Raw genomic sequence first — 17,817 nt, 5'->3', positions numbered from 1 at the left:
GGAGCATCTGACACCCTACACCAAGACCTATATATGGATATGGTATGTGAGCAACCAAGCCTTATGCATCCCTTCCTCTTGAACTGCACTGTGATTAGTGTGTAACAGCTGTTGGGACAACATATTAGGGGGCAACTGGCAGCACAGTATTTGATGGTTGCTTAATGTGGCCTACACAGCACCAAACCAGTGCTGCACCCCCTTCATTCTTGGAACTGAGGTATGTAATACTTTCTATGCTGCTTTCTCTACTAAGATCAAAGGCATACCAACTATGTGCTGGACTCTGACAACCTGAATAGAAAAGGTCAACACAGTACATTGGGGAATATCAAATAAAACTTTCAAAATACAGTGGTAACTTGATTTAAGAGTAACTTAGATTGAGAGCATTTTGCAAGAAGAATTCACAGTTTTTCAAAATTGTAACTTGGTGTAAGAGCATTGCTTTGGTTTAAGAGCTCCCTTTACTGGGTGGGAGGGGAACTGGGGGAAGGGCATAGTCTGCATAGCGGGGTCTACAGCTCTGTACTCAGACCCAGGAAGTCTCCCTCACCTTTAAAATCATAGTACACCCACTTCAGGTTGGGGCTTACATCAGGGGACAGGACTGTGGAGATACAGCCATAGCTGTAACCCCTCTCCCCCTGGACAGAGAGTGCTGCTATACTGTGCTCACCCTATACCCTGCTCATTCCTTCTTGCAGTCTCTGTCATCACTTGTGTTTCCCATACTCTCCATTCCTGCTATAATGTGCCTTTACTTGCACTCAGCTATACTGCAATAATGTGATTGCACTTACACTCAGCTATACAGACTGCTGTATAGAAAAGTTTCTGTCACTGTCCTTCAAAGCTCTGTGATTCTCACTTCCTGATTCGTCCATGATGAACACCCCCCCCCCCTTCCCCATTGCTGTCATGTGACCACACAGACCTCTGACAGCAGGCTTGCTTCTCTATTCTATCCTGTTGTACTATGCTTCTGCATTTTGGGGCTCTACAGTTCCATCCTGTATTTACAAACTGCTGCTGTTTCTTCATTCTTGTGCACTTATTATACATAATACACCACATGCTGATTGCTATACTGTACAGTAATTTATAATAGGATATATGCAGCTTTCTAAATGTTTGTTTCATCTGTTTTACATGTTATTTAGAATAAAAAATCCTTATTTTAGGGGGTGTGGAACCATTTGTCAGAATTTCAATGATTTCTTATGGGAAAATTTGCTTTGGTATAAGTGGATTTGGATTACAAGCATGGTGCCGGAACGAATTATGCTCCTAATCCAAGGCACCACTGTATATTGGTTTATCCATAATCTTTGGCTCCATGGGAGCCATGGGAAACAGGTTCTATTCTGGAGCTTCTCGGAGCCTACATTTCTAACCACTGCCCTGCCCATAGTGTATAAAGCAATTACTACAGATAAAAGTAGCCAGCTACGATAAGTGGGTTAATCCTAGGTAACTTTAAAGGAAAGCAAACTGAAAAATGCATAAAGGATATTTATTTTTCTGTTATTAGTAAAATCATTTCATTCTGTGCATGAAATATTGCGACATAAACTGTCTGTACGTTTCCTGTTGTGATGATTACAAAACCTGCCTAAGCCACATTTCTGCTTTATGGGTTGTTAGTGGAAGACAAGTTGTTGATCAGTAATGCTGAAGTTCCAAAAAGCCACAGTAAATCTCCTTAACTTCCTGTTTTGTTTTATTTTTGGTTTTCTTGACCGTTTTATATATTTAACCCATAATAACTTTCCTTGAGAGAACTGGACTATTTAAAAACAAAATAAGTCTGGATTGAATCGGGATTTGGGTAGACTATACCTATCCACTACAAAAAAAGGACTACAAAAAAAGGAAAATAGTGCACGTTGTGTATCTGTCTCAAAAACACTATTTGTAGGCTGACACTGTCAGCTGCAATTCATTTTCCAAACTGCTTACACTGTTAGATAGCTGTTAGGGCATGTATACACTTGGTACCTTTCATATATCTGTCTGTGCTTCCAGAATGTATAAAAAATGGTTTTATTTTTTGTCAAAAATAGTCTTTCCCAGCTCCTGAGGTGCTGGGGCTGTAATATATCTTTGCTCCCCTTTGCACAGAGACACAGAGAAAAGCGCAGTCCTCATGCTCCCCAAGTCCATTGTTCCTGCCTACTTGTCTCAACGTGTCCTAGGCGACATGGGACAACTTGGAGCCGTTCCCTACACTTATATAGAGGGACAGGACACAAGACAAATATGAGACAAACTTGAGAAAAATACGAGACAAAGACAGATATACACAATGGTGGGTCGTCAACAAGCTAGAGTCAAACCAGGAGAGGCAGATACTAGTACAAAGTCCCTAAGCAATAAAATAAGTCAATGAGGCAAACCAGAGTCAAAAAACCAGAGGACAAAGATATAGACCAAGTCAGGAGACAAACACATAGTCAGGGACACAAGCCAAAGTCAGGAAACCAATAGATCAGGATAGTAAATCACAGGGTAGGAAGTGAGTATAGGCACACTAAGTATACGCTATAGCAGGCATCAGGAATAGTCAGTGACTGAGTTTTAAAAGAAAGTTCCAGTCTCAGAGGTGATTGGGGCAGACAGACAAGAACCTAGGCAGGAGGCTAGGGCTGTCAATAACAGTCAAGGCGAGGAATTAACCATCTAGGTGCTGGTAGATCTCACTCCAGAAAGTGCACGGGTGCTAACCAGCATACAATCGTAGGCCAGGGTAGAATCAACTCATGTTCATTCTAGGAATATACAGAATCATCTAAATTAGTATGCCATATTTTTTTTTAAATATAAATTTATAGAGGGATACAGAGGTATAGTAGAAGACTTGCATAAGTAAGCCATAAGGAATAGTTTACACTTTGCATTATAGAGCAGCTTTTCACCATGGAAAATCGACAGCATCCAGATGTTATGTTTAAATAATTATTGAAAATGTCATTCACACTTACCTAGGACTTGCTTTGTATATTTCTGTCTATAGCATACCTTATTTATCACATATTTTTTTTCCCCTGTTGATGTATAAAAAAGTAGCGGTGGAAAATGTGACATACAGAATATATACAGTTTTCGTAGAAGCAGTTCCAGAAATATTTCCTAGAAGTGCTTAATAAAACACTGTTGTCAAGCATGAAGAAACAACATTTATAGAAAGAGGTCTAACTGCATATCAGACCTGCGTGCAGTATAGATAACTTTGTTCTGAAATATCTGATTATATGAACAGAATTACATCTGAATGACATCTCTGAGCTATCTTTTATGGGTTTTTTTTTTACATCATGGCAGTAAAAGGGCTAAAAAGGTCGTCAAGCCAATGAAGAAATACTCAGCACTGTTACAGCACTATGTGGCCACTAGGGTTTCTCATACAGGCCCATAGGTGTGATACATCATAGCAATCCCCCTTTTAAAGTGCACCTTTTTGGACTTAGGCCACTTCACATGTCTGTGGCTTTTTTATGATCAGGAAACACTCAGAAGACTTCAGGAAACCATGAGTGTTTTCTGATTGTAGAAAGGGATTAGTTAAAAAAACAAACAAAAGAAAAACAACCATACCTGCTTCAGGCTGCAGCAGTGCTCCCAGTGCTCCCAGCTGGCTTCTCCTTTGGTCTTTTGGCGCTGCATGCACACAAGTGATGTCACTTGTGCACTGCAGCACTGGGGTGTGGTAGCGGCCTCCGGAGGTATAATGCCACCGGGCACAAGAGTGATTGACAGCTTGGGGGGCCGATGGCTCCTGGCCTGATCAATGGCAGCAACACATTTAACTGTATGTGCTCCTGATTAGGGGCATGTCCAGTTAAACAGCCAGTACCAGCACCTGGAGACACTTGCACAGTTCCTAGTGCTGGCCCAGGCTGTCATACAATGCATCCGGAATTCCAGACAGATTCCGAATGTATATGCAGAGCTGTCTGGAATCTTGAATGTTGCATTGTCCTTGTGGGGGGAGTTAATTTTTATAACAAATCTGCCACATGTGAACATAGCCCTGGCTAAATGATGGTACAATCTCATGGCAATCTAAGTGGTCTCACGGTATCACTTAGTTCTTTTAGACTAACCGCTTTCCCCATTGACTTTTTCCATTTTTTTGGAAGGGGGGGGGCACCTAGTCTGACTCCAGAAGTATACAGTAGCATATCAGCAAAAAAGTATGCTGAGTGCTGTGGAGTTTCAAACAGTTTTCCCTCTCCTGGCATTATATTGATATATCATGTCAAGCAAAGAAACACTCCATGACAGGGCTTTCCCGCCTGTAGTGTCTGTAATATTCCGGACGTGGGAATAGGCCCTTAGACATAACCATGATAAATCATGCGCAGGAGGGGGCCACACCTCCTTTTCAACTTCCCGAAGCCCCCCTTTCCCATCAGGTGATCAGGATGTATGTTGGGAAAAAGGCACAGATTTTGGGTTTGTGCAAAAATCTGTGCCTTTTTCCCCAAAATATCCCAGGCATTACTTTGATAAACTCCTCCCAATGGGCCGATTGTGAGTATACAGTATACATATCGACATGCTTTTTATATGTATCTGTTAAATTAGACTCTTCTGTAATATGAAGGTGATCAGGATGTGCATATTTAATACAGATTTGGTGCATTAGGAAGGATCTTCTTTCAGGTTAGTTGGTGACATGTTAAAGTATAAGAAAAAAAACCACCAGAATCACATGCACCAAATGGTTTCATTTACTTGAGTAAAACTACTCACATGTAAAATACATTTGCTGGTGTTGTTACATAACATTCCTGGCAACAAGAAATGAACTGAGAACTAATGAGCTGTAACAGAATGTTCCAGTTGTAAGCAAAAGCGTCTAATTATTAGGTTATTAGAGCTTAAGGCAGAGATATTTATAGCAATAAAACATTGCTACGTCTATTAGAGTTCATGTCTATTCACACTGGTTCACGAAACTAGTAGCTGGAAAGTGGTTGTTTTCTCAGTGTCTATGAGGATGCCATTATGCCATCATATTGGCTGCTCAATGGTCTCCCCATTATGTAGGGATAGACTGACTATTCAGCCGTTAGGACAGTACTCAAGAGCCTATGGCCAGAGCCTTGCTTATTTAGGCAAAGTGTTCCTCATTTGCACTATTGCAAATCAAGCATATCATGGCTATAAGGGTTAGTAGAAGATTCTGGATATAACATGTCTGAGGCCAACAAAATCTTGTGCTGGAAGCTAAATAATATATCCGTTTTTTGCATCCGTTTTTTTACCTGTTTTTTTTGCAAAAAACGGATTGCAAAAACGCAGTGTGAACCTAGCCTTACATGAAAATGCGGTAGTACACATACAGTAGGGCTATGTTCACACACAGTATAACAACAGCCATTGCTTAGCAATGGCTGTTGTTATACTGACTGCAGACAGGCAGGTGTTTGCATGTTCCTGCGGCCGTCAGAGCTCTGACAGCTGCAGGAACATTTTCTTTTCATATGGCCCATTCAGGGTGTGTATAGGAATCAATTAAGCATTGATTTCCACACACTCCAAGAATGAACAGACTGCATACGTGTGTGCATGGAAGATTAAAAACGGCTGCGGCCATTGTAAGTGTGGCATGTGCACCGAACCGGCTGCATTGCACTGATTTCAAGTGCATGGAAGGGGCGGCATTGCATTGATTTCAATGCAATGCCGCCCAGGCTGAAAAGAACAGTGGTTGTTTGTTCAAAAATAGTACGTTGTATGAATATAGCCTAAAGAAGCACCTACTTAAATCTGTGTCATTGGCCCCGATTTTCTATAAGGCTATGTTCCCACAATGTAATTTTTGATCAAGATCATTTAACCCATAGCTGCACCAGGGCGTTACTGAACGTCCTCGTGACACTATGGGAGTTCAGAGGGGGGTCGCCGCGCGTGATCCCGGGTGCCGCATATAGCCCGGGATCACGGCTATTAGCGGGCACGGTCCGATCGCCGTGCCCGCTAATTAAGTACTTAGAAGCAGCTGTCAAAGTTGACAGCTGCTTCTAAATACTTGCTCATCTCAATACCTGGTGGTCTAGTGGGAATATCGCCCCCCCCCCCCCGCGGCGCGATTGCGGGGGGGGGGCGATCCCCGCATCCATCCCGGGCCGGGGTCTGCTCCGTAATGGCGCTGATCCCGGCTCAGCATTCTATTGCTTTGGCTGCAGCAGCCAAAAGCAATAGAACACCGATCTCATGGATTCATGCAGTATAACTATACTGCATGGATCTCTATGAGAGATCAGAGTGCATATACTAGAAGTCCCCCAGGGGGGCTTCTAGTATATGTGTAAAGTAAAAGAAAAATGTATTTTTAATAACACAAAATCCCCTCCCATCCCCTCTGAATCACCCCCCTTTCCCCATTTTATAAATAAAAATAAATAAATACATAAATAAATAAATAAATAAACAAACATGTTTGCTATCGCCACGTGCGTAATCGCCCGAACTATTAATTAATCACATTCCTGATCTCGCACGGTAAACGGCGTCAGCGCAAAAAAATCCCAAAGTGCAAAATTGCACATTTTTGGTCGCATCAAGTCCAGAATAATTGTAATAAAAAGTGATCAAAAAGTTGTATATGCGCAATCAAGGTACCGATAGAAAGATAACATCATGGCGCAAAAAATGACACCTTACACAGCCCCATAGACGAAAGGATAAAAGCGCTATAAGCCTGGGAATGGATTTTAAGGAACATATATTTTCTTTAAAAGGTTTTAATTTTTTACAGGCCATTAAATCAAATAAAAGTTATACATGTTACATATCGTTGTAATTGTACAAACTTAAGGAACATATATAACAAGTCAGTTTTACCCTAGGGCGAACGGAGTAAAAACAACCCCCCCCCCCCAATTAAAAAAAAAAAAAACATTTTTTTTTTTCAATTTCACCACACATATAATTTTTTTCTGGTTTCCCGGAACATATTAGGCAAAAATTACATCTTCCATAGCAAAGTACAATTAGTTGCGCAAAAAATAAGGGCTCATTTGGGTCTCTAGGTGGAAAAATGCAGGCGCTATGGCCTTATATACACTTATATACACGAAAGCGCAAAAATTAAAACTGGCTGTGTCCCCTAAGGGTTAACCTAAAAAGACGCTGTTGGAACAAAGCCTTAGTTTTTTTTTGGGGGGGAGGGGGGTTACGCTTTCTCTGTGTGACATTGTTTTTTCCTTTTGATTTATTAATCTGGTGCATGATTCTGGCACATGGGTAATTTCACTGTGAGAATTTAATGAATAATCAACATGAATAACCAAAATAACTTCTTATTTGTTACATTATTTAATTAAGACAAAAAAATTATGCAACTTTTTTAGAAGCAAAATAAACACATATGCTATGGCGTTTTTTAGTGGAGCAGAACACTTCCTTTGAAGTATAAGGGCGGGTTAAGTATTCGGCGGATTCCGTTGATTGTACGCGCTCACGGCTGCGCGCCTCTCTGAGCATGCCATAGACACCATTCTATGCACGGCGGATTCCGCATTCCACCGAAAGAATTGACACGTCAATTCTTTTGGCAGGTAGCGTAATTGGCCGGCCCATAGAATGGTGTCTATGGAGCCTAACATCTGGCCACTGGCGTTTTTTAAGGCAGTGTGAAGCAAGTGTGAAGGCAGTGTGAAGTTTTTCCAAAATGCAGCAAGCTGAGGGTGTGGCATGTTTTCAGCAAACTGTGGCATTTTTTATCCCGTAGACTTCAATGGGATTGTTCTGATTATCTCAAAAATGGCATTGGTATGCATATGGCGTTGCTGTTTTTTCTGCCATATTTGTCACCTTTTGTGGTCCAGTGACCAGGTCATGTGATGGCAGGGGGAAAAAAAACATTCACACATGAAGTTAAAAACGCAGAAAAAATGCAAATGCATGGAAAAAAAAAACATGCACCGCATGTCAGAAAAACACCAGACAAAAAGTGTGTTTGAGGAAACCCTAAATGTGACTATTTCTACCCCTCCCTCTGTGAAAAAATCTCACGGTAAAAAAAAAAACAACTTTTGGGGGGTAAAAAAAAGATAGATATGTCAGGGAGTTGAGAAAATGTCATGTCCCTTTTTGTGATTGCTATGGAAACTGTTCGCTAAGTTGGATTCTATTGTCAATCTTATGCAATTCTTGTGCAAATTGTGGCACAGTTGCATTGCATCAAAATTAAGGCGCAATTCGCCAATAGCTTACAGTCAGATTGGCAAGAGTAAATCAGGGCTATTGTTTCCATTGTTCTGTTCCATCATAGGAGCAGAACTAAAATAATACCAATGCTGTTTCCTGTACATGCTGGACACTACTGATGCTGCATACTGCATTATTTTGAGTTGTATTTTTGATGGAATGTGTAACGGAGGTGGTTACCGTAATCTCTGCTACATATGTGAACATAGCCCTAGCCAGTCACCCAGCTAGTATCTTTGTATGCTTTGAGTGTTTTTGTTTTGCAAACATCATTTATACTAAATGGTAAATTCCAAAAAAAAAAGAATGTAAACCCAAAAAAATGGAAGAATTGATTTTTTTATTCCTCCAACAAAAAATTAACAAAAGTTTTTGGTAATGTATGGTGCCATTGGAAAATACAAAAGGCTATTAAAATACAATACAGGCTATGTATCAGCAAAGAAAAAAACATGGCTCTGGGAAGATAGAGATTAACGTTAAGCGAGCCTGCCGAACCCAAATGCACTGCATTTTACCCCCAGTGGCCGGAGAAGTTGGATACAGCCCTAGGGCTGCCAAGAAAACAAGGACACAGCCTATGGATGTAGCCATGTTTTCCAGGACTCCCTAGGGTTGAATTCAAGTTCTCCAGCAACTGGGAGTCAAATACAGTGTTTTGGGTTCGGCCAAATCCAAGTGTTTAGCAAGTTCCCTCAACATTATTTTAAAAATGGGTAAAAAAAAAAAAATAACCATTTGGCCACACCTTGAAAGCCAACATAAGTGATAAATGTATGACCTGTGGGAAGGTGCAACCAAAAGAAACCCCAGTAATCACAAGAACAGGGTAGACCTTTTGTACTGTGCAGCTGTGCAATTCTGTGGCTGCCACGTCATTTGCTTCTATACTGTGGATTTCAGATAAAACTCAGCTATCACCATTAGTCCCATAGCAATGAATGTAGGTGCAGTGAAAGGAGCATACTTCTCATCCCTTCATAAGAGTCACTCAAGAAACACCCTCAACAATCTTACATGTACTACCTATCCTGTGGATAGACCATAAATGCTGATACCATGAACACAGGTCAGCTCGCTGCTAGTATGTGGAGTATCAGATTGCATTCAGGGAGAACAGAGAATAACCAGGCCTATTTCTGGGTAATCAATAGCTATTCTGAAGCAAAGGGGGTTCCCAAACTTAGGGGCAGATGTATCTAGAGGCAACTTTTTTATACTGCACTTATTGTCAATTTCCCTGAGTTTGCGTCGCTGGATTTATCAAGAGGAGCACTCCCAATTTTTTGCGTGAGGGAGGTTCCTTGCGCAAAGATTTTACAGTTTTCTCTAGGCACAGACCTTGATGTATCTGCCCCTGAATGTCCATGCAAAGTAAAAATCTGAATTTACAGCTGTATTTTCACCTCAAAAAATTGTGTGACCATACCCGATTTATCCAAAAAGGATTACATTATGCACCAGTGCATGTTACAAATGTTGCAAACACATCAGCTTGTTTTGATCATCTACTGTTCTTACTCATCTATCAGTGAAAAACATTTGCTATCTGAAACATGTTGTTCCAAAATAGCCTGAATACTGGGGGGGGGGGGGGGTGACACAATGCATACGGTTACAGTATGAGCCTTCCTTGCATTCTGTCAGCCCTTAAATAACTTACCATGTATTACCACTAGTGTGCTAATAGGTAAGTCTTTCTTTTCTACATACTTGCTGACACACCCACAGTTATATTCTTTGGATATTTAAAACTAATGCCTGCCCTCTTTAAACACATTCATGGAGTCTGTTTTCCTTAATGCTCCATCTGTTTGGGTGGCACCGTGCCCATTTCTCAGATGGCTACACTTTGCCTGAGGGTATGGGTGACAGTCACTCATGGGACTAAACAAGCAGTCTGAAAATGTATGCACATGTTTCTTCCCTGACGGGTGGGCCATCTTTTATGCCAGTTCCATAGCCTTGGCACTTAAAGCACAGATCACAGAAGTATTTGCATGCCAATTGGATCAGTAATTACTATGAAAGACCTGCTCCATGAATCATATGAATAAGCTTTGAATCCATTATAATAATGATGTTCCATTCATTGGCAATGCAGGAAATGAAATATGTTACTGACAACTGTGCTCAGGGTGATATGTAGCAATGGAATATACATTTATTTAAATGTATTCAATATTTTTAACATACAATGAAATATGTGACTTGTTTGTACAATCGGACTAAGCACTGTATTATTTTACTTACAGGGTAAACTTACATTTTCTTGTTAAAATAGAACAACTATTTTTCCAGTAAATGAATTGTATCAGTAAAAATGAAAGCTTGTGTAACTAAATGAAGGAGTTATTCAGAATTAGAAAAACATAGCTGTATTCTTCAAACAGCACCACCATTGTCCTCAGATTGTGAGCGGGATTATGACTCAGCTTCATTCTTTTCAGTAGGAACTAAGGTGCAATACCACACTCACAGTAAGTACAAGAATGGTGCTGTTTGTGGGAGTAAGTAGCCATGTTTTCAACAATCCTGCATAACCCATTTAACAAGATAAATATGAGAAATGAGAGTAAGACAACCTCCGGACAGCTTTTTCATTGTGTCTATAAATTACTAATATAGTGTTATCAATAATAGTACTGGCTTCAGCATGCTTTCGCGTGATTTACCCCTGGCAGGAAGTTGAAAATAGAACAATGTGTATTGTCTACAGCTGACAATGTATCATCCTCCTATGTCACAGCAGGCTTAGCTGAACACTGCTCTAGCCCCACCCCCCCTGAGTGATGTCATCACCTCTGACCAGCCCCTCTACCTACATTACCATCGTCATGTCATACATACAGGTAGATAGATAGATAGATAGATAGATAGATAGATAGATAGATAGATAGATAGTGAGTAGGCGGGGAGTTAATGCAGCAGGTGCTGCAACCTCACTGATGTGCAAAAGTCTGCAGTGAATTGAGATGTTGAGTGCTGTGAGAGGGGAGTAGGAAGGATGGGAAGACTGTGAAAAGAATGGAGAGCTGAGGAAAGCAATGCATTCTGAAAGTGTAGTCAGGGCCGGCCTTAGGGTAGTTGGTGCCCTGTGCGAAACTTTCTTCCGGCGCCCCCCCCCCACCCCCCAATTTATGTATAGTTGTATAAAAAATGCAAGTAATTCTTTCACAAACAGCATTCTTTATTTATTTGTTAAATAAATAATAATAATTAAATAAATAATAACAACAAAACTGCAGCAATCAATTTCAACTGTACACATTTAGTACTCAGTGCAACGTAAAACAAATAAATGAGCTCCCTGGCTGCTCAGAACATAACTTTACGTGATTTTGCTCTTGCAAATTCATCAATAGTGGTATTCATGTCCAGTGTTCGGAGAATGTCATTCTCAATGGACAGCACTGCTAAAGCTGTTAGTCTGTCATCTGACATTGATGACCTCAAGTAAGTTTTAATTAGTTTTAATTTGGAAAAACTACGTTCTCCTGAAGCCACAGTGACAGGAATTGTCAATAAGATACGAAGTGCTACCCACAGATAAGGAAAGGTGTCAGTCAGACTATTTTTGCTTATGAAGTTCAGCACATCGAGAGGAGTTTTAGTATCTTGAGGTAGAATACTTTGAATGTGGAAGAATTCCTGGGCCAACTCTTCTCCATTGACATCAGATTTGGTTCCATTTACCAGGGCAGCCTGTAGATCAAAGCAACTCCTTCTCAGGTCTTCTCTAGAAAAACTATTACTTTTGATGTCGTATAAAAATCCCCATATTTTGTTATGGCTTTCTAATTGTTTGAACCGTTCTGCCAAAGATGTCAACGCTGTGTCTACTAAAGGCAAAAAAAATTCTACCTTGAATTTAGTCTGAGGGTCAGTTATTGCTTCATCTCGTCCTTCATAATCAAAGGAAGACTTCTTCAGTCGGATGCGGGCCTGTGACCTAAACACCGGCTCCAAATTCAAGTTGTCAGCAATCTCTTTTGCATTCTGCAGTGCCATGTTAAATCCATTTTCCCGGAAATTCCTAATAAATTCGAGACACTTGTGAATGACATCTGTCACTGTAGTGAGATCAGAAGTTTGTCTTTGCATGGCTTTACTAACAATGTTTATCTGAAACAATATGTCATACCATATAATAAATGACATAATAAACTTAAAATCAGTGATCTTCTGAGAAAGGGTCCTGGCTTCAAAAGACACATTTGGCTCAACGTTATTTTCCTCAGATAGTGCAACTAATGCCTCGTTTATTTCTCCTAACTGATAGCGAAAGGGTTTAAGGCAGTCAATCCTGCATTCCCACCTTGTAGTAGACAAGGGTTTCAAAGTTAGACCTGTAACATGGTCAGTCAAGATTTTCCACCTTTTAACGGAACCAGAGAAAAGAACATAAATACATTGTATTAGGCCAAAAAGATCCTTTGAGTCTTTACTTGACCTTGCTGCATCTCCAACCACAAGATTAAGACAGTGACATCCACATGGCACAAAGACAGCACAAGCATTTTTTTGTAAAATGTGAACTTGAACACCGTTGTGTTTTCCAGCCATGTTTGCACCGTTGTCATAGCCTTGACCACGACAGTCATTAATATCTAAATCTCTCTCACTCAGAAACTGAAGAATGGAATTAGACAATCCCTTTCCTGTTGTGTCTACAACATTTCTATAGCCGATAAAATGCTCCTTAACTGTGTATATGTCAGATAGTTCATCCAAGAAGCGAATGGTGAATGACATTTGCTCTTTGTGGCTCAAATCAGGAGTGCAGTCTAGTATTATGGAGTAATACTTTGCCTTCTTGCAGCGTGTAAAAATGTTGTTAACAACTTGGTTTGCCATCAAAGTAATAATTTCATTTTGAATGGTTTTACCACAGTAGTGGTCTGTTGTTTCTCTGGAGACAACACGATGAAGGTGTTCAGCCATCACTCTGTCAAATTTTCCAAGTAGCTCCACAAAACCCAAAAAGTTCCCATTATTGGGAGTAAAAAGACGATCAGAACTACCTCTGAATGCCAAATTCCTCTCTGCAAGAAACTGGACAATACTTACAAGCCTTTCCAAAACTCCTCTCCAGTGTTGCCTTTCTTGATTCATTAATGCTTGCATGTTAGAATCTATTGTTGTGTTCGTCTTGAGCCGAACCTGAGTCTCTAGCCATTTACTTTCTGCTAAAAAGTGATTTGGTGAGGACTCATGTGATTTTAATATAGATGACATATGCTGCCAGTCTTGTGATCCCTCTAAAGCAAGAGATGACCTTGGTTTTCTATCAAACAATTTACAACAAAAGCAGACTACTTTGTTTGTAGATTTTGAGTACACCAACCACTGTCTCCTGCAGTGTTGTCCATTAACCAAAATTCTCTTATAGAATTCAGCTGAAAAGTGACGGTCATTTGCATCTTTTTTGAACTCAACATCTGTTATGTAAACAGGCCCATTTTCCACAATCTGATCTACTACTTTGGTTGTTAATGTAGTAGGCCACAAAGCAGGGTCAGTGTCAATCAGTATTGAATTACTGGGGTCTTCTGGAATATCAGTGTCATGGTGATCAACTGCTGCGCCAGTTGCAGACTCTTCCTCTAGATCTTCTCCAACTTCAGGGTTAACATTTTCTATAACCTGAGGATCCCCTGTCATTGCCTCTGATTCACAGTGTGGAGAGCCATCAAGGTTTAATAATTGTCCTGACGTGGAAGGTTCACCCGGATCAATTTCAACTGGACCTTCGCTGTGCATCTCTACATGTTGTTCTGCAGCTGTCTCCTTTGAGGGGCATGGACTGCTTGATTCAGATGATTTCTGAAACAGCTTCTTTAAAGACCCTGCACATTTTTTGTCTTCAAGTTCTTTTAGTGCTTTTCGTTTTCGATTTTGCGCACCTGATAGTTTTTTGGGACCCATGGTAAATCATAAACTACCATTTGCTTTCTTATAATCTGTAATAGTAAAAGATAGGTTCCCCTTAAGTTTCACAGTTAAAGGAAAGTGCCCCGGGTTGTATGTGCAACCATTGGATTGTTCATACTGTCCAAATTAATGGCAGCCACAAACGCCTAGTACAGGATGCAACAGACCCAGATCCATCCCCCTATACCACAAGGATTCCCATTTGCATTGTTTACATACTGCTGTCAACAGGGCAAAGTCTGGACTTAATGCTACAATCAATTGTGTGGCAACTATTCCCATGTTACACCAGCTATTAGCAAAATGATAGTTTATTAGGCAAATAAATACATATATACCAGCAGTAGATATACCAAATGCATGCATATATACAGCAGTAGATATAGTAAATGCATACATATACAAGCAGTCAGTATACCAGTATTGTTTATATTTTTACTAGTTTATTGTTTTTTTAAAGGTAGAAGAAAGACCGGACTCCTTTGGAAAGAAGATTTTTTTAACTTATTTAATAAAAGGGTTCTTAGGAAAGTTTTATTTCAATAACGATCTTATTATACTATTGTGTTTTTTTCTTACTTATTTATGGCTTAGTAATGGAAGCTGTCTAATAGACGGTATCCATTGCTAAACTGGGGCTTAGCGTTAGCCCATACAACAGCTAATACTAACCTCCCCACTTATTACCCCCGTACCTACCATAACCTGGGGTACTGGGAAGAGCCAGATACCGTCAGGCTTGGAGCGTGAGAAAATTACGGTCCAGGACTGTACGAAAGCAGACTGGTGTTATTAGGCTGACAATGGCCAAAACAAGCGGACCTTGCCACCCTGATAATGTAAGGCTGCTGCTGCTTTTTTTTTTTTTTTTTTATCAGACTGATTATGGAAAATAGGGGGGATGCTATGCAATAGTCTAATAAATAAATAAAAAAGCACAGGTTACCCCCTATTTTTCATAACCAGACAGATTTAAAAAAAATACAAGCAGCAGCGGCCTGAGACTACCAGGACGACAAGGACCACTTATTTTGGCTGCCCCCAGCTTGATAGCATCAGTCTGCTGCTTTTTGCTTTTATCTTGCTGGTTATGGAAAATAAAGGTGATCCCATGCATTAAATAAATAATTAAAAAAAATGCGTGGGGTCCCCCTTATTTTTCATAACCAGCCAGATAAAAAAAAACAAGCAGCAGTAGCCTGACACTATCAGGGTGGCAAAGGCCATTTATTTTGGCCATTGCCAGCCTAATAACGCCAGCCTGCTGCCGCCCAGGCCGGGAGCGCCAATTTCTGACGCTCCAGGCCTGACGGTATCTGGCTCTTCTCGGTACCCCTGGTGGCGGTGGGTACCGAGGTAATAAGTGGGGGGGTTAGTGTTAGCCGTTCTACGGGTTAACACTAAGCCCTGGCTTACTAATGGACGCCATCTATTAGACGGCTTCCACTACTAAGCCAAAAATAAGTAAGAAAAACCCCACAAGAATTTTAATAAGATCTTTATTGAAATAAAACTCGCCCGAGACCCCTCGTTGACCCTTTTATTAAATAGATAAGTTAAAATCAGCTTTCTGCAGTAGTCCGGTCTTCTTTCTTCTATCTGTAAAGTAAAATAAAAAAAAGTACATTACTCACAGAGCCAATAACAGCCCTGGCATTTATTCTAGGTCACTCCCCCTAATAGTGACATAGAATAAATCCTACAGCCTCCCACCACTCAGGATGTTAGTGATTTGATTGTGGGGGTCTGCTGGAGGGGTGGGAGGCTGTAGGATTTAGTGTATGTCCCTATTAGGAGGTCCCAACAGAGGCCTTAACCTCCATAGGCCTCTGTTGGGACCCCCTAATAGGGACATACACTAAATCCTACAGCCTCCCCACCCCTCCAGCAGACCCCCACAATTAAATCACAAAGGAGCACCCCCCCCCCCCAAACAAACCCCCCCCCCCACCCCATCCCAGCGGTACTCACCAGCAAGATGACAGAAGAGGCACTGCTTCCTTTTAGGACGTGCTGAGCGGGTGCCTGGTGACGTCATGCACGCGGTGACGTCGGCGCGCAGGAGAGGGTGAGAGAACAGGAGCGGGGCGGAGCCAGGGGAAGCGCACAGGCAGAAGAGACAGCTGCACATCTAGCTATAGAAATGTGTGCTGCTGTCTCTCTGTCTGCAGGAGCGCCATGCCGATACACTATAGCAGGAGACGCTGGGGCAGGCGATCAGCTGTGCAAGCGCCCGGGCTGCCGGGCAGAGGGAGGAAGCTCTGCCTCTGCATACTTAGCTTTGGTTTAGTAGTCTGCAGGAGCGCCGTTAGAAAGGAGCAGGGTGCCGGGCGGCCAGCTGGAGGAACAATCGGGGCGGACAGTGATTTGTGACAGACTGTCACAAATCACTGTCCGCCCCGATCGTTCCTCCAGCTGGCCGCCCGGCACCCTGCTCCTTTCTAACGGCGCTCCTGCAGACTACTAAACCAAAGCTAAGTATGCAGAGGCAGAGCTTCCTCCCTCTGCCCGGCAGCCCGGGCGCTTGCACAGCTGATCGCCTGCCCCAGCGTCTCCTGCTATATCGGCATGCCAGCGGCGCTCCTGCAGACAGAGAGACAGCAGCACACATTTCTATAGCTAGATGTGCAGCTGTCTCTGTGTCTCCTCCCCGAGCGCCCCCCTGCCGGCCTGGAGTGATGCGCCCTGTGCAACCGCACTGGTCGCACACCCCAAAGGCCGGCCCTGAGTGTAGTTCTGGTAGTTTTAGAACTGGGCCACACAGGTATGAAATGCTATATGCTTCTGAAGTATGTTTATTTTTTTACCCGCTGTTGGAGTACACACATACATACATATACAGCATTTTATTGACATGCTTCTTACCATAAAATGTACTGCAGATAATTTATTTTTTTTAAAGAGTTCTCAATATTTTGGGTGGCTTTGTTTGAATGACATTCACCATTTGATAGAAGTGTTTTATTTCCCAGGTAAGATTTATTATTACCTTTTGTTATAATTATAGTGATTGTTTTTACATTTTACTATTTAAAAAATATATTTCCATTGCCATAGTCTGACCCCCCCAAACCAGAACCTTTTAATTTTTTTTTTAAGTGTTGTGTGAAAGCTTTATTTTAAAAAAATTTTTTATACTGTGACCAATAGCTTTTACCTGACTTTTTGATTGCTTTTTATTCCATGTTTTGTAGGCTATGAGGTGGCCCTGAGCCAGCCCCATACTTCCCCAGCACATATCTGCGGTTCATGCATGGTGGATGCTGCCAGAGGGTGAAGCTGATTATCCAAGTAGGTCCTTCTCATGGTGCCAAAACAGTTCTGACCTATTCATTCATGTATTCCCCAAGACCTCATACCTCCTTTCCCCTATTAAAAAAACCAAGAAAAAAATTAAATAAGGAATTTAATTATAAAAAAATGTTTTGTGTTATCTGGCACCACGACATTAGCATCTCGTAACCTCCCCCCCCCCTTATGCTGCGTGTACACAGAATGATTATTGTTCGAATTTTCGCAATAACGATCGCATTTGATCGATAATCATTCCGTGTAAACACAGCAAACGATCAAGCGACGAGCAAGAAATCGTTCATTTTGATCTTTCAACAAGTTTTCAAATCGTCGTTCATCGTTTGCTAAAAATTCGCAGATCGCTTC

At 41.3% G+C, this 17,817-nt stretch overlaps 1 long non-coding RNA gene across 1 annotated transcript in view; it reads left to right on the top strand.

Moving 5' to 3' along the window:
* LOC138783390 (uncharacterized) overlaps positions 1-17,509 on the top strand; it is a 34,792-nt gene extending 17,283 nt beyond the window's left edge. The window contains exon 3 of the long non-coding RNA XR_011361669.1: positions 17,352-17,509. This is a non-coding gene — a long non-coding RNA (uncharacterized lncRNA). The remainder of the gene's footprint in view (positions 1-17,351) is intronic.
* The last annotated feature ends 308 nt before the right edge of the window (positions 17,510-17,817 follow it).

Source organism: Dendropsophus ebraccatus, chromosome 2 (genome assembly GCF_027789765.1).
Source record: "Dendropsophus ebraccatus isolate aDenEbr1 chromosome 2, aDenEbr1.pat, whole genome shotgun sequence".
NCBI classification, from domain to species: Eukaryota; Metazoa; Chordata; class Amphibia; order Anura; family Hylidae; genus Dendropsophus; species Dendropsophus ebraccatus.
This window is presented reverse-complemented; position numbering and strand designations above follow the sequence as displayed.